Source organism: Beta vulgaris, chromosome 2 (assembly GCF_026745355.1).
Source record: "Beta vulgaris subsp. vulgaris cultivar EL10 chromosome 2, EL10.2, whole genome shotgun sequence".
NCBI classification, from domain to species: domain Eukaryota; kingdom Viridiplantae; phylum Streptophyta; class Magnoliopsida; order Caryophyllales; family Amaranthaceae; genus Beta; species Beta vulgaris.
This window is the reverse complement of record NC_079203.1, coordinates 23176626-23191113: the sequence shown is the minus strand read 5'-3', so window position 1 is coordinate 23191113 and position 14488 is coordinate 23176626.

Below are 14488 nucleotides of genomic sequence, written 5' to 3'. Positions count from 1 at the left end.
CAAATATTCGACATTATATTATCTTCTATGATATATAAAGTGGATTAGGATTATGCCAAAAGTGGAAGTTCAAATTCTCTGCTTATTTTTAAAATTGCCTGTATTTGCATTATATTATTAAAAGAATGAGATTTAATTTTTTGCGTAGCCTTCAAAATATTAGCTTGAATTTCAGGCTATACTTATTAGATATTAGCATTCCTTCAGCAGCTTTATTATCCCAGACATAAGTTGCTTTATTATCCCAGCCACAACTTATGTCGAATATTGTCACTATGTTCCCAAGATCCTAAAATTCTAGTATGGTTGAAAATTTTGGTCAACGTTTCAAATTTAATCTTATTCAAGTAAACTCTCTTGGATTTTCTATGAAATAAACTATTATTTAAATATTCTTGTCAGTTTTTATTAATTTATTCATTTTTTATTACAAAGGTAGGAGAAACAATGTTGTGACACATAGAAAGAAAGAGAAAATATTATCTTATGGTAAAGATGAATAGAAATAAAAGAAATGAGTAAACAAGGAACATCTCAAAAAAATATGGGTAAATTAATAAAGACAGAAGATAGTATAACTTAAATATTTATTTTCCCTTCGACATCTTCCATAACTTGTAAAAAGTATCTTTAACTCAAACATACCTCAAAGTTGCAATTTGAAATGAACAAATCTCAAAAGAAGACAGCTAAGACCAAACATCGATAATGAAAACTCAACCATGCATTGTATCTTGATAGAAGGCACTAAGGCAATTCTAATTCTTTTTACACCTTACTTTAATCCATGAATAAAAAGAATAATAAAAGAAATGTAGAAGAACTATGAACTATTCTTCTATAATCCCAATTTCTAATTATAGGGTACCTTATTGAACTGATTGCAAGTAACCGACAATTTGACTATTTAGTTTTTATTTAGGTTACTACGTATTGCTGCTTGTCCTTCCCTTGCCTAACCAATTAATTCAAGAGAAAAGAAAAGCATAAGTAAAAATTAGAAGAGTAATGAATAAGTAGTTCATCAAAGAAAAACATTAGTTTGTAATTGAGTGAATTTAGAAACTCACTTAGAAATTAAGAAGAATAGAAAAAAAAAGAAGCCTCACAAAAGAAGTACATCATTGAATTAGCAAGATAAATTTAAATTCTTGTAAATATTTTCAATTATTTTCTTAATCACATTCTTTCTCTTATCATTTTTTTACTCTTTGGAGTGATTTAGGTATGGGGAAGTCCCAAATTCCTATGGGTTCCAATCTTAAATCATCCCAACCATAATAGTCAACTATACTGGGGAAATTATAAAGAAATATGTAATTCCTATGTGATTTTTATTAATCAAATTATTATTAATCACCAAAAATATTATTTTATAAATTTTTTGAAGTAAAATTGTGCTTAAAGATCTTTATGAAAATGAAAATGTGATGTTGTAATTATAGTTAGTTTCAATTTCGTTCTTAATTTTATTTTTTGTCTGTATTATATAAATAGTTTGATCCATGTGAGAGATGACTTGTTTCCTACAAATCCTAATTTTGTTAGAATTTGTTTATTTTCCTAGTTCTAGTAGGAATAGGATTCTTAAATGCTTAATCCTAGTAGGATTAGAACTCCCCGTTCTGTTAGGAGTCAAATAGTTTAAATATTTTAGTTAAGTTTTAATTCTAATTGAGTTAGAAATCCAAATCCTAGTTGGATTAGTATTCTAATTGGAGTAGAGTTATAATAGTATTAGGAGCCTAGTTAATAGTCACCAAGTTGAGCTTGTTCTACTTGGTTTAGGAGTGATTTATTTCTTATCAAGTTTGTGGTTTCCTAGGCTTAAAAGGACTAGGGTTTCTGTTATTTGCTTTATGTTACATGCCTATTTAAGGCTTATTGTTCATTGAATAAAATCAGTTTGAGTTTATGAATTAAAGAGTTAAGCTTGTTGTGGTTGCATTGAGTTGAGTATTCACCTACACAAACCGAAACTTTTTGTTATCTTGGAGTCGAGACTCACAATAGAACCTCTTAAACTGAGATATGAGAGTACTATCCTTCTAGTTTCATTGTCCTTCGTTCATAGTAACCTAAAACACAAACGAATTTGGAAATGCCAAAATAAATCACATCATAATTTATACTATGTAATGTTTTTTAATATGAAGTTCAAGATGTTTACAAAAATTGGGTTTTGGAATTTCTAAAAAAGGAATTTTCTACAATTAACTAAAAATCATACAAAATTATTGTGAAAAATTGATCTTGTCCAGTACCATATGACCTTGTTCTTTCAATAAAATTCAAACTAAACTCATTTAGCCAAAACTAAAAAACAGAAAAATTAAAGTAGACATCAATATCTTTCCAATAACATAAAAATTGTGTTCATATGAATTTTTTACAATTTTATCTAATTTTTACAAAAACGTTCATAAAAATCACCAAATTCCATAAAACATTGTTTTTTCTTCAGTTAAGGAAATATATAAAAAAGGTCTTATGGATGTATAATTCATGTAAAAATTATAGTTATTCAATGTGTCAAGAATTCTCATACCAAAATTCAGATCAAACTAAGCTCGTTAAGTTGGGTTCAAAAAACATGTTGGGTAAAGATCTTGTTTTTACCGGTTTTAGAATAAAAATCACCGTAATTGGATCTTTTACTAAAATCATGTCAAATTTTAAGACAACATAAAGAACTCATAAATCTATCCGCAGGTACATCCCATGCTCAATTTCACGGTTCTTATAGAAATTTATGAATTTTTAAATTCAGTAAAAGAACAAAAGTGTAATATGAAAGCAGAAATAAAGTGATTAACTCAATTTTCATAGAAAATAGCTTCCCGTCATACGAAAATGATAATAAAAAGTAATTAAATTTTAATTTCCTCTTAAAATTAATCATTTTTATTACATTTGAAAAAAATCAATAAAAAATCATCATAATAAATAATTAAATTAAGGAGGTTAATTAATCTCTAATTTTCATAAGTCTGTAATTAAACTTAAATTTATAAATCCATTCAAGGATATGAAAATCAAGGAGCATCATGGTGAAGATCAATATTGAATTTTTTTTATAGATCCCAGAATTTTTACACATTGTTGTAATAACAATTTCTTTGTAACGGTTATTAAATCTCTAAATTAATGAAAATATGGAGATGTTTATGCATGATTTTCATAAATAATTCCACAATTATTGTTAATATTGCATGTTGGACCCAAAATATCATAATATATGAATTAAATGACGCAATCTCAATTAAGAGGAAAAATTACAAATCTGACTAAGTTAAATTGTATGATGATCCATCTTACATTTAAAAATTGATCTTTATGATCTTCAAATGGATCAGTTGTATAATTTAACATAATTAGATAGGTAATTATGATCTCCTAATTGATTTTAGGCCATTTTACCTATCTCACTTTAAATGGCCAAATTATGTTAAGCCAAACACAATCTCCAAACTCCATCTCAAATTGATCATTTAATTCCCATCCATCGAAAAGCCTTCAATTAGGAATGAAATCTGTTTTTCCAAGGCCTCTTGAAAAATTCTAAATTTCAATTGACGGGTTGTTGTAAACTCACCAAATATCACCTAAATTACCCAAGATAATGTAAGTATAAGGTCGGACACAAAGAAGTAGGGTTAATCAAGGGTTAATTCGCTAATTACAATAAGGTAAATCTATTTTTGAGGTTTTTTTGAAAGTTTAGCTATGATTCTAAAGTCTAAGAAAACTAGGCTATTGGTAAATTAAATCAACAGGCAAGTAAAGGAGATAAAATGAAGTTAAAAGAACCATGGGATTAGGGGATTCACCAACATTCAATCCAAGAATCCAATCATCAAAACCAAGGGGAAACAAATGGGAGATCACGAAGGGGAAAATCACGCATATGGGAACTTTAATTACTCTCTCGAGCTAATTAGAGGAGATTGATTAGCCACTCATGACCTATTCCTCATGACATGAGCAACCAATATAGCCAAATCAAGCATAAAATGATTAATCAAGCTTCCCTAAACTAGGATATACCTATTTTCATGGAGATCCTAGTATAGCAACCAAACATAGTTTATTCCTAGCTTCATCTCTTAATCCTTCATCAGGTTTTCCGAATATGCAAGTCAAGTGGTGATCAAGCACCCAACAAACCAAATCAAGCAAGTTTGATCAACAAGTTCAACCGTAAAAGTTAATTCCCTAACTTAGATTTAGGATCCAAAGCGTAAATGAAGGTTATATCCTTTCCCTTAGTAAGAAAACTACTCACACATCATGAAAATAAAGTAAAAAAAAACTTGATATAACTTCATCACCATAACCATGGAGGAAAGAGAAAAAGGAAAAATAATCAACAAATAAAATAAGATCTAAGTAAACAAAGCATAAAATAAACAAGAATAGAGGCAAAGAAAATGAAATAAGTAAGAAATTACCAACTTTTAAGCTTGCATAAATGTGAAAATGGAGTTAAAAAGCTTCAAACCTCAGCGTTCTTTCTCCTAGAGTTTTAAAGTTTGAATGTTAAACAAGATTTAATCTCTCTTATCTTTAAAAAATTTTTTAACCTAAAATAAGGGGATTTCCTGTTATATAATCCTAAAATAAAACATGGCAAACTACAACAAAGTCCCCCGTACAAAGTATCAAAGCAAGGAAATAACTTCTGGAAAGCACCGCGATCCGGGCGGGTGACCCGACTAAAGTGCTCGGGTGGACCTGACCCTGGCAGGTCGTGTGATCAGGAATGAAGTTTGGCCTCTCAAAACCTGACCCAGTCGGGTCAAGTGAACTCGACCCTTCGGGTCAGCAGACCCGGGCGGGTCACTTATCAACACGGACATGTCGTGTGACCAAGAAGGAGTGATGTTGTTGTCTGGGCTGACCCGGGCCCTCGGGTCAGCTCTCTTATCTTCTTTTTCTCTTCTTTTGAGCTCATTGATGCCTCGTTTCTTCAATTCCTTGCCTTAAGTTTGTGCAAACGTTCTCCAAAGATGCTCCAAAATCTGAAATAAAACCAAGCACCCAAAAAAAGCACAAAGGAGGAACATTGCACAAAAAGAAGGAAAACAAAGCAATCTAGACTAAATTAGTCTAACAACTATCATAAAAGATATTAAAAACTAATCAAAAGCCAAGTATATAAATCAATCATCAAACTCCCCCAAGATAGATCTTTGCTTGTCTTCAAGCAAAATAAATTTAAAAACAAGTAGGGGAATGAAAATTTATCTGAAAACAAAATGAAGAAGAAAGAAGGAAGAAAAAGAAAAAGAAAAGGGAGGAAGGATAAAGAATTTACACTAACTCATTATCGTAGGAATTACAACGATTGCATTTAGCACATGCAACAAGCTCTTTAAACTCCTAGATCGCTCTAGAGGGCGAGTTGGATCTCACGAAGGTTTCCAAATAGTTTTCAAACCCACAACTCTAGTTATTCATCAACCCTTTATTCTACAAACTCAAGATTTATGCGCAAGTTAACTATGAATGAAATGATTTACAAGTAAGGCTAGAGAGCAACTTTCAAGACAACTAATTTCCATGTGGACTCGTAGGTTATGGGTATAGAAAGAAACTAATCAAGATTACAATAGGATACCTAATTAGACTTTTTACTAGCTCATTTGAGAACACCTAGCTATCCAAATGACTTAGGGCTCGTCAAGTGTTATAGAAGCTTAAACTACTAGTCCACCATCCCCAGACACACAAATAGGTCGTAGACTACACTTTACTTAATACTTAAGAAAAATAGAACTAATTGTGGGAGACATCCACGAACTAACCTCTTTTATTGAAATTCTTCTATTCTTTGCTTTGCATTTTTCTTCATTTTTCACGCATTTATTTGATTGTTTTGTGGCTTTTTGTGCCACTTATTACAAACAAAAAGAAGTAAAAACTAAGTTTCTTGTAGAGCTTTGTTTGGGAACATGACGAGCATATGTAGGGACACAAGGGGCCGCAAATTTGAAGCTCAAATTGTCCAAGCATGAACAAGAAAAATGAAATCATGGCATAACACGTATTAACAAGCATTAGCCGATTACATAAGAACAATCGGGGAGGGTGGGGTGGGGAGAAGGACCAACTCAAGGGTCTAGGTCTTCCCGCCCCCCCTGGAGGGAGGCTCGGGTTGCATATAAAAGAGGTTGAGGATGCCGGGAAGAACCATGTTGTTATCATGAAAAATTGCAAGATGGGGGAAAAGCTATCCCGCATCTCTTGTTGAAAGATGGTTAATCTTTGTTCAAAACTATCAAACCGCCTATATATATGGGCATAAATAGGGGCATAGTCGAGAACATATGTGGGATGGGGTTGCGGAGGAGGAGGGGGTGGGTGGGGGTGGTGGTGGGGGGAGGGGGGGTCCTGCCTTTGGTAGGTACGGATCTCTGAGCCTCCCTCATCTGCTTCCAAGATGAGATAGTTTTCTTGCTATGTTTTGATTCCGGTAAGGTTGTTATTTGGAATTTTGATGGAAGGCGTTTTACCAATATTCCAAGTAAAAGGAATTCCATCCACACTAAACCAACACGCATCTTGTAGGTGTGGTTGGTTTATGAGGTTCGACACTTGCACGTCGGGGGTCCAAGGGCGAACCTCTAAGTGCTCAGTAATGATGGTAATTAAACCGCCCACAATAATCAATCCACATCTGTGTTTGGGGTGCCTACCCTTTGGAGATGATGGAAAAACATCAAAGGTATGTTCAACTTTCTAAGTGTCCATAGGTACGAACCTATGATGATTAGTTCTGACTGGCTTACTTTTAAGTTGTCCTTCATTGAAAAAATAGTATTCCCCAAAAACTTACGGAAGTACTGGATAGCCCTTTCAACAGTCATCATGCAAGTATTCGTATATCTCCGTTTGAAGCTTTATATGGTCGGAAGTGTAGGAGTCCAGTATGCTGGAATGATATTAGTGAAACAGTGCTGCTTGGACCCGAGTTCCTCAAAGAGACGGTGAAGTAAGTGAAAGTGATTCAAGAAAAGATCAAGGCAGTTCAAGATCGGTAGAAGAGTTATGCTGATTTAAAGCGAAGAGATAAAAAGTTTCAAGTTGGAGAGAAAGTATTGTTGAAAATATCTCCAATGAAATGGGTGATGTGATTTGGGAAGAAGAGAAAGTTAATCACAAAGTATATCGGGACATATGAGGTGTTAAACAACCGGGAAAGTGGCATATAAGTTGGATTTGCCAAATGATTTAACTCGAGTCCATGATGTTTTCCACATATCTCGGTTAAGGAATTATATTTCGGATGTGTCTCATGTGTTGCAACCTGAGACCATTGAATTAGATGATAGTTTAACTTACGAGGAAAGACATAATAAGAATCTTTGATAGTAAAGTTAGAAGTACTCGGACTAAGGATGTAAGATTAGTCAAAGTATTATGGTCAAACGATCAGAATGAGGAAGCAACATGGGAAGTTAAAGCATAAAATGTGCAAGAAATATCCGACGTTGTTTTTCGAGGTTAGTTGTCGAGTTAACAGGTCATAACTCCTTTTAGGGGGGTAGAATGAGATAGAGTTTCACTCTTTTACCATAGTTATTGCATTTTAGCGTATATTTGAGTCAATATATGCAGTTTAGACATGAGCATTTGAGTCAGAAACTGCAATTTTGAGATTTTAATTCGTTTTTGGAAATTGTTATGACTTTTTGTCTTAAGTTTCGAGGTCGAAACTTCTTTTAAGGGGAGTAGATTGCAATACCCCATATTGTTTTAGAATTTATTTAATTAATTAAATATTTATTTTATATTTATTTTCGAAAATAAATATTTTAAGCAAAGGGAATTTTAGTATTTTCACCGGTTTTAAATTATTTTGGCGAGAATATGACGCCAAAATAAAATTTGTTAAACTTTGGTATTAAAATCCTAGTTAAAAATTTTCAGAAAACCAAATATATTTTTTTTGAGCCATAGTTTTCTTTTGGATTTTATAGTGATTGGAGGGAGTTTTGTTTTCCTATAATTTCCAAATATGTGATGGAGGTTACAAATCTTGGTTTAATCTCCTAATTAATGGTGAAGGTTACAAACTATTTAATTTTAGAAGTTAAGTACTAAGTATTCTACTCCTATAAATACCCCATACCTTAAGCCATCTTTTCCACACAAAAATATTGAAGAATCCATACTCTCTTACTTCAAGGTTCTTCTTTCTCTTCTTATATATTCTAGTTTTATATTTCTTATTCAAGTTCCATTTTTCTTTGGTTTAAGAAAAATATTTTCATATTTTCTTACTCAAAAATATTATGCCCATGATAGGTCATTTATGTTTAAACTCATGATTAAGTTCATGTGATAAGTTACTTATTGGTTTGGCTATGAGAAAGCTTAAGCATAAGAATAAGTGAAGATACTAGTATACTATTTGTGCAAGATCAAGGTACATTATGTAGCTAGATTTTTTTAAATGTAATTTTATGTGATAAAGTTGTTTATTGATTTACCGGTTGGATTTGTTTAGAAATCTGGTTTTAAATGGTTACAATATTTTATTATTCACTCTTGGAAGTGAAAAGATGGAATGATTTTATCAAGCATTTTTACATATAGAAGTTTTGTTATCCTTTTTGAAAAATTAAATTATCTTTACAAGGAAAGGTTGATTAGTTTTTACGAACTTTGAATGTTCAAACATTTGTTTATGAGGAAAGGAGGTTTATTCATGACTTACAAGTCATATTATTATTATGAATTATTTTCGTTTGATTAACATCAAGAGCTTCAAAGTGAACTTGTTGGCTATTATAGTTACCCCTTGATATAGCTCCGTGATGGGATGACTAGGGGGGAGGGGTGTGCACACTTAGCAAAAATAGAAGGGGAGATAAGAAGATGAATTGTTTTCAAGATTATTTTTTAATCCAAGTTGTTTGGAAAGAGTTTGTTCTTAAAAGATTATTCTTGAATTATTATTCAAGTGTTTGGAAAGAGTTTGTTCTTAACATGTTATTCTTGACTTATTATTCAAGTGTTTGGAAAGAGTTTGTTCTTAAAAGGTTATTCTGAAATTATTATTCAAGTGTTTGGAAAGAGTTTGTTCTTAAAAGGTTATTCTTGAATTATTATTAAAGTGTTTGAAAATAGTTTATTCTTAAAGAGTTATTCTTGAATTATTAAAGTGTTTGAATTATTCTTGAATTATAAGCATCCCTCCCAAGCTCCTCAAGCTCATGAATTTCAAGCATTATTCTTTCATCTGAAGTTTGAAGGTCAAAATTCAAAGCTTTGATGGCCCAATAATCGTTTGTGCTCTAATTCCACGGGTAAATGATACGATTTCCCATATATAAGCTTGTATGGTGTCATGCCAATAGGAATTTTATAGGTAGTGCGGTAGGCCAATCCGACTTGGAAGACCAGTCTTTTCGAGATCGGTTCACCATATTTTCCAAAATAAGCTTGATCCTTCTATTTGATATCTCCGATTGACCATAAGATAGGTTGTAAGAGAGACCCATTTTGTGATACAACCCATACTTAGCAAGAAGGGGTTTGAACGATTTCTTGACGAAGTGTGATCTCTAATCACAAACAATAGTTCTTGGAACTACGAAACGAGGAAATATCACTTTCTTGAACAGCTTGACAACTACCTTAGAATCATTTGTAGGGAAGGCAATCACTTCAACCCATTTAGAAACATAATTAATCAACCACTACCAAGATGTAACGGTTACCATCGGAGGAGGGAAAAGGACCAATGAAATCAATCCCCGAAAAATAAAAAATTTCCAACTCCAAGATGCTTGTGAGGGATAATTCATACCTCTCTGAGATACCGCTAACTCTTTGGCACCGATTACATGCCCTGACAAATCCCCAAACATCCTTGAACATGCTTGGCCAAAATAATCCACAATGCAAAATCTTTGCCACGGTCTTATCGGCGCACATATGACCACCACATGGGGATGAATGGCACATCCCTATTACATTTTCAATCTCATCATCCGGGAGACACCTCTGATACATACCATCCACCCCCCTCTTGAACAAGTATGGGTCCTCCCATATATAGTGCTTGGCCTCATGTATTAACCTTCGCTTTTGTTGGTAGCTAAGGTCATGCGGTATAGCTCCACTAGCAAGACAGTTAGGAAAATCCACGAATGAAGAAGCATAAATGGCCTTCACAGCATATAAGAATTCATCTTAAAGAGAATCATTGATGGAAGGTTCCAAAACTTGTGAATCATCCATGAGAAAGGTGGTCGACAATCGAATTTTCGGTGCCCTTCTTGTCTTTGATCTAAATATCCAACTCTTGATGGACAAGGATCCACCTAATTGACCAAGGCTTGACAACCTTCTTGGCCATGAGATACCTGATAGTCGCATGGTTCGTATACACTACCACCTTGGAGCACACAAGGTATGACCGGAACTTGTCAAAAGCAAATTACTAGTAGTTCATTCTCCATGGTGGCATAGTTCCTTTGAGCCGAATGAAGCGTCTTGTTGGCATAGTAGATCACCCGTAGCTTCCCTTCTTTTCTGTCCTAAAACGACTCCTATTGCTCTTCACTAGCATCACACGTTAGTTCAAATGGCACGCTCCAGGTTGCACTATAGGAGCGAAAATTAGGGCATTTTTTAGAGTTTCAAAATCATGCATGCTATCTTTGTCAAATTTAAATTCAATGTCTTTTTGAAGCAAATTGGATAGGGGCTTTAAGATTTTCGAGAAATTTTTGATAAAGTGACGATAAAATCCCGCATGCCCAAGAAAATATCTCACTCCCTTCACCAAAGTTGGGGAGGCAATTTCTCAATAACCTCAATTTTAGTCCTATCCACCTCAATCCCTTTTTGGGAGATTCATGACCAAGGATTATGCCATCTTCAACCATAAAATGACAATTTTCCCAATTAAGAACAAGGTTCATCTTTTGACTTCTCTCCAAAAACCTTTTGAAGGTTGGAGAGACAAATGTCAAAAGAGGAACCTACCACGGAGAAGTCATCCTTGAAAAGTTCTATGGTTGATTCAAGCATGTCCACAAAATGGCGGTCATACACCTCTAGAAAGTAGAAGGAGCATTGCACAATCGAAATGGGATCTTTCGATCAGCGAAAGTGCCGAATGGACATGTGAAAGTTGTCTTCTCTTGGTCGTCGGGGTTATCCAGGAGCTAATGAGCCCCAGGTAACTCGAGGAAGTTAAGAGTCATCGCTCGAGATTACCCAGGGGCCAATGAGCCCTGAGTAACTCCAGGAAGTTAAGAGACCTCGCTCGAGATTGTCCAGGGGCTAATGAGCCGCAGGTAACTCGAGGAAGTTACCTCGCTTGAGGTTACCCAGGAGCTAATGAGCCCCGGGTAACTCGAGGAAGTTCAGAGGCCTCGCTCGAGGTTACCCAGGGGCTGATGGGCCTTGGATATCTCGAGGAAGTTCTGAGACCTCGCCCGTGGTTACTTAGGAGCTGATAAGTCCCAGGTAACTCGGGGAAGCGACCTCGCTCGAGGTTATCCAGGGGTCCCTGGTTCACTCGAGGGGTATGACACCGTAGCGCTTGACGGGCGTCGATCTCAGCGGCGACGGTGGCCGAGATATACCCCACTGGATCTAGGTGAGCTGCCTAGAAGTAGGTCTTCGGCCTCCATCTGGGCGTGGATTGCCAAGGGAGTTAGAGCTCCGGTGAGGAGAGGTTTTCATGGTGGTACAGCTGCACTCCAACACTGGATTCAGCTAGGTTCCAGTCAAGCCTTATGGGAGGGAGGGGAGACTGGACCAGGAGGCTGGCGTTTATTGGGCTTTTTAATAGGCCCAATGATGTGGCGTCCTGAGGTGTCTCTGAGCCTGTCGGGATACCAACCGTCCTTTTCAGGCAATCTATATAAACGAGGGTGAGTACTTTATTTTGTCTCATTGTATGCTCTGAACCTTTTGAGATCTCGCCTTTCTTTTCATACGATCTCGAGAGCCCTGAAGGTCGGTTGCTTCTCTTCAAGTTGCGGACGAACCTCGAGAGTTCTTTTCTAAACAAGGTACAATCTCTCTTCCCTTACTTCTTTCTTTTCCTTCCTTATGGACCGCTCTGGATGGAGCCCCCTATCGGTGGACCTAGGGGGGTACCTCCTCTAGCTCGGGGACCGCACCTCCCTTACTAGAATCGTTGTTCGACGTGATCCTAATTGGAGGGGTTCCTATGGTGTCCGCGGCTTTCGAGTGCCTGGATCCTACTCAGGTTCTCGACGCCGTACCGTACTCGAGCGACGGTGCATCCGTGCTTTCTGATTGGGAGGGAGAGTTAAACAACCCCCCACTCTGTTACCATTGCCCGACCCCGGGCCGTTAGGAGTTACTTAGATGATCTTCTCGATAACCAGGTTGTTTGAGTGATGGGGGGAGTAGTGAGGCTAACTCTCTCACCGCGAGTACGAGCGGTAGAAGTGAGGATGCAGTAGATCTGCCTCGGGGGATAGCCCACTTCCACCTACGAGGGCCGTTTTTGGACCTTATATCGAAAAATCTCCGGTTCCTCGAGAGCTCTGTCTTCATCAGGCACCCTTATGCTCTCTATATATCAGAGCCCACCGAGACTGTCTGCACCCCACCGACGGGTTGCATTGCGTTATATAAGGCGCACCTCGAGCTAGGGTTGAGATTTCCCTTGGACCCTTTTATAGTCGAGGTGTTGTCCTCTTACTGTCTGGCCCTATGTCAGCTTATGCCCAACAGCGTGGGCTCGATGGTGGGGTTTCTGGCTATCTGCAAGATGATGGACGTTCGACGTTCCTAGTTCTTTGGAGGAACATGATGAAGCTTGTCATCATGTCCGCAACCTTGAATGGATAAGGGTGGTGGAGCTTCCAGGTACGCTACCCCTACAAGGTCATCGGGCTATGCCCACGAACCAGCAATTCTTCCGTACCGAATTCATGTACGTGTATCGAGCCGAACAGTGGGACTTTCCTGTGGTCCCCCTACTCGAGGGTCCTAACTTGTGGTTGAACAGATACGTGCCTTGGATGACAGAGGACGAGGCCAGGGTAGCCATTTACTATCAATGTATTACCGTCATCGAGAGGGGTGACAAGAAGCAAGTTCCTAAGTTCTGGAATCCCGTCGCGAACGATATGAGCAACGAGCATTTCCTGTCGACGATGGGGTTGAGCCCAGCCTATCCCCAGGGTAGGGACTTTTGTATGCTTAAGGCACTCGACCACCATCCTCTCTTTTTTAAGGCTGTTCTTACTATTTTGTGTTATTTTGCAGTTATAGCTCGCCAAGAACTAAACGAGGAGATGCAGAAACGACTGACCGCCAACCAGAGGGTTTAGGAGCAGCTCAAGATGAAGCTGTCGAAAGGTGACACCAAAGACCCTCGAGCACCAAAAGTAACTTTTGCCTATGAGCGACCGTGTTTTGCATGCTTATTCCTTTCTAACTCCTCCCCATTTTCAGGATCCCTCGAAGAGACTAAAGGTCCGCCCCCCACCAAGTCTTCTATCGTCACCCCTCAAGGGGAGGTCGATAGGAGGGATGTGGGCACGGAGGACACTCCTCGATCGACAAAGGATACCCCGAAATCTAAGGGGAAGTCGGTCGTAGTAACGGAGGTAGGGACGTCTCCTTAACTTGAGTGGAAGAGTTCCCTATCTCAAAGAAGAGGAAGGCGTCGGAGTCCGAAACGTACACTCGGGACTTTACGCAAAAGACTACCCTCGAGAAGGCCGACCTTTTCAACTCGGTGGTCAAGAGATTCATCTCGAAGCCGAACCTGAAGGTGATCCGGGATCTTACCGAGGAGGAAGAAGTCGAACAGCTCCACTCATCTTGGATCGATGTAAGTTGGCTTCTTCTACTTGGTCTATTGGTTATATATGCCGTGATATCGCTAACATTATTTTTCTTTCAGCACTCGATTCGTATGGTGGTAATGAGCCATCGACATACCACTGGCTTTCACAAGCTTTGAGCGGGGTTGAAGCAACAAATTGAGCTGGCCGAGGAACGAGGCAAAGAGATCGAGGGGCTCAACAAAGGCTTCGAGGAGGAGAGGGCGCTTTGGGCCAAGGATAAGGCCGTTTTGAGTAGAGGATCCAAGATCTAATGAGCCAACGGGATAATGTCATGCGCAATCGAGATGAGATCATCGAGGAGTGGAAGACCTCGAAGGCCGGTCTGGAGTTTGTAACGGACATGGGCCTGGAGGCATCCAAGGTGGCTGCTCGAGAGGCCGTGGAGAGGCTCCAAGATGCCTTTAGGAGGGTATACCCCCAGGCTGACTAGTCTTCGGTCGAGGCGGAATACAATGCCTCTGTTAACGCAACCTTTCACGAAGGTGGTGATTCCGACCCTGCACTCGAGGTAGATGACACCATCGATATTGGCGATATTCTTGGGGAGGAACTCCAGCAGGTCGAAGATCTCATAGCCTCTAGGGCGCCCATAGTTCAAGGAGAGGAAGCACATGTGGAGAGCTCGAATGATC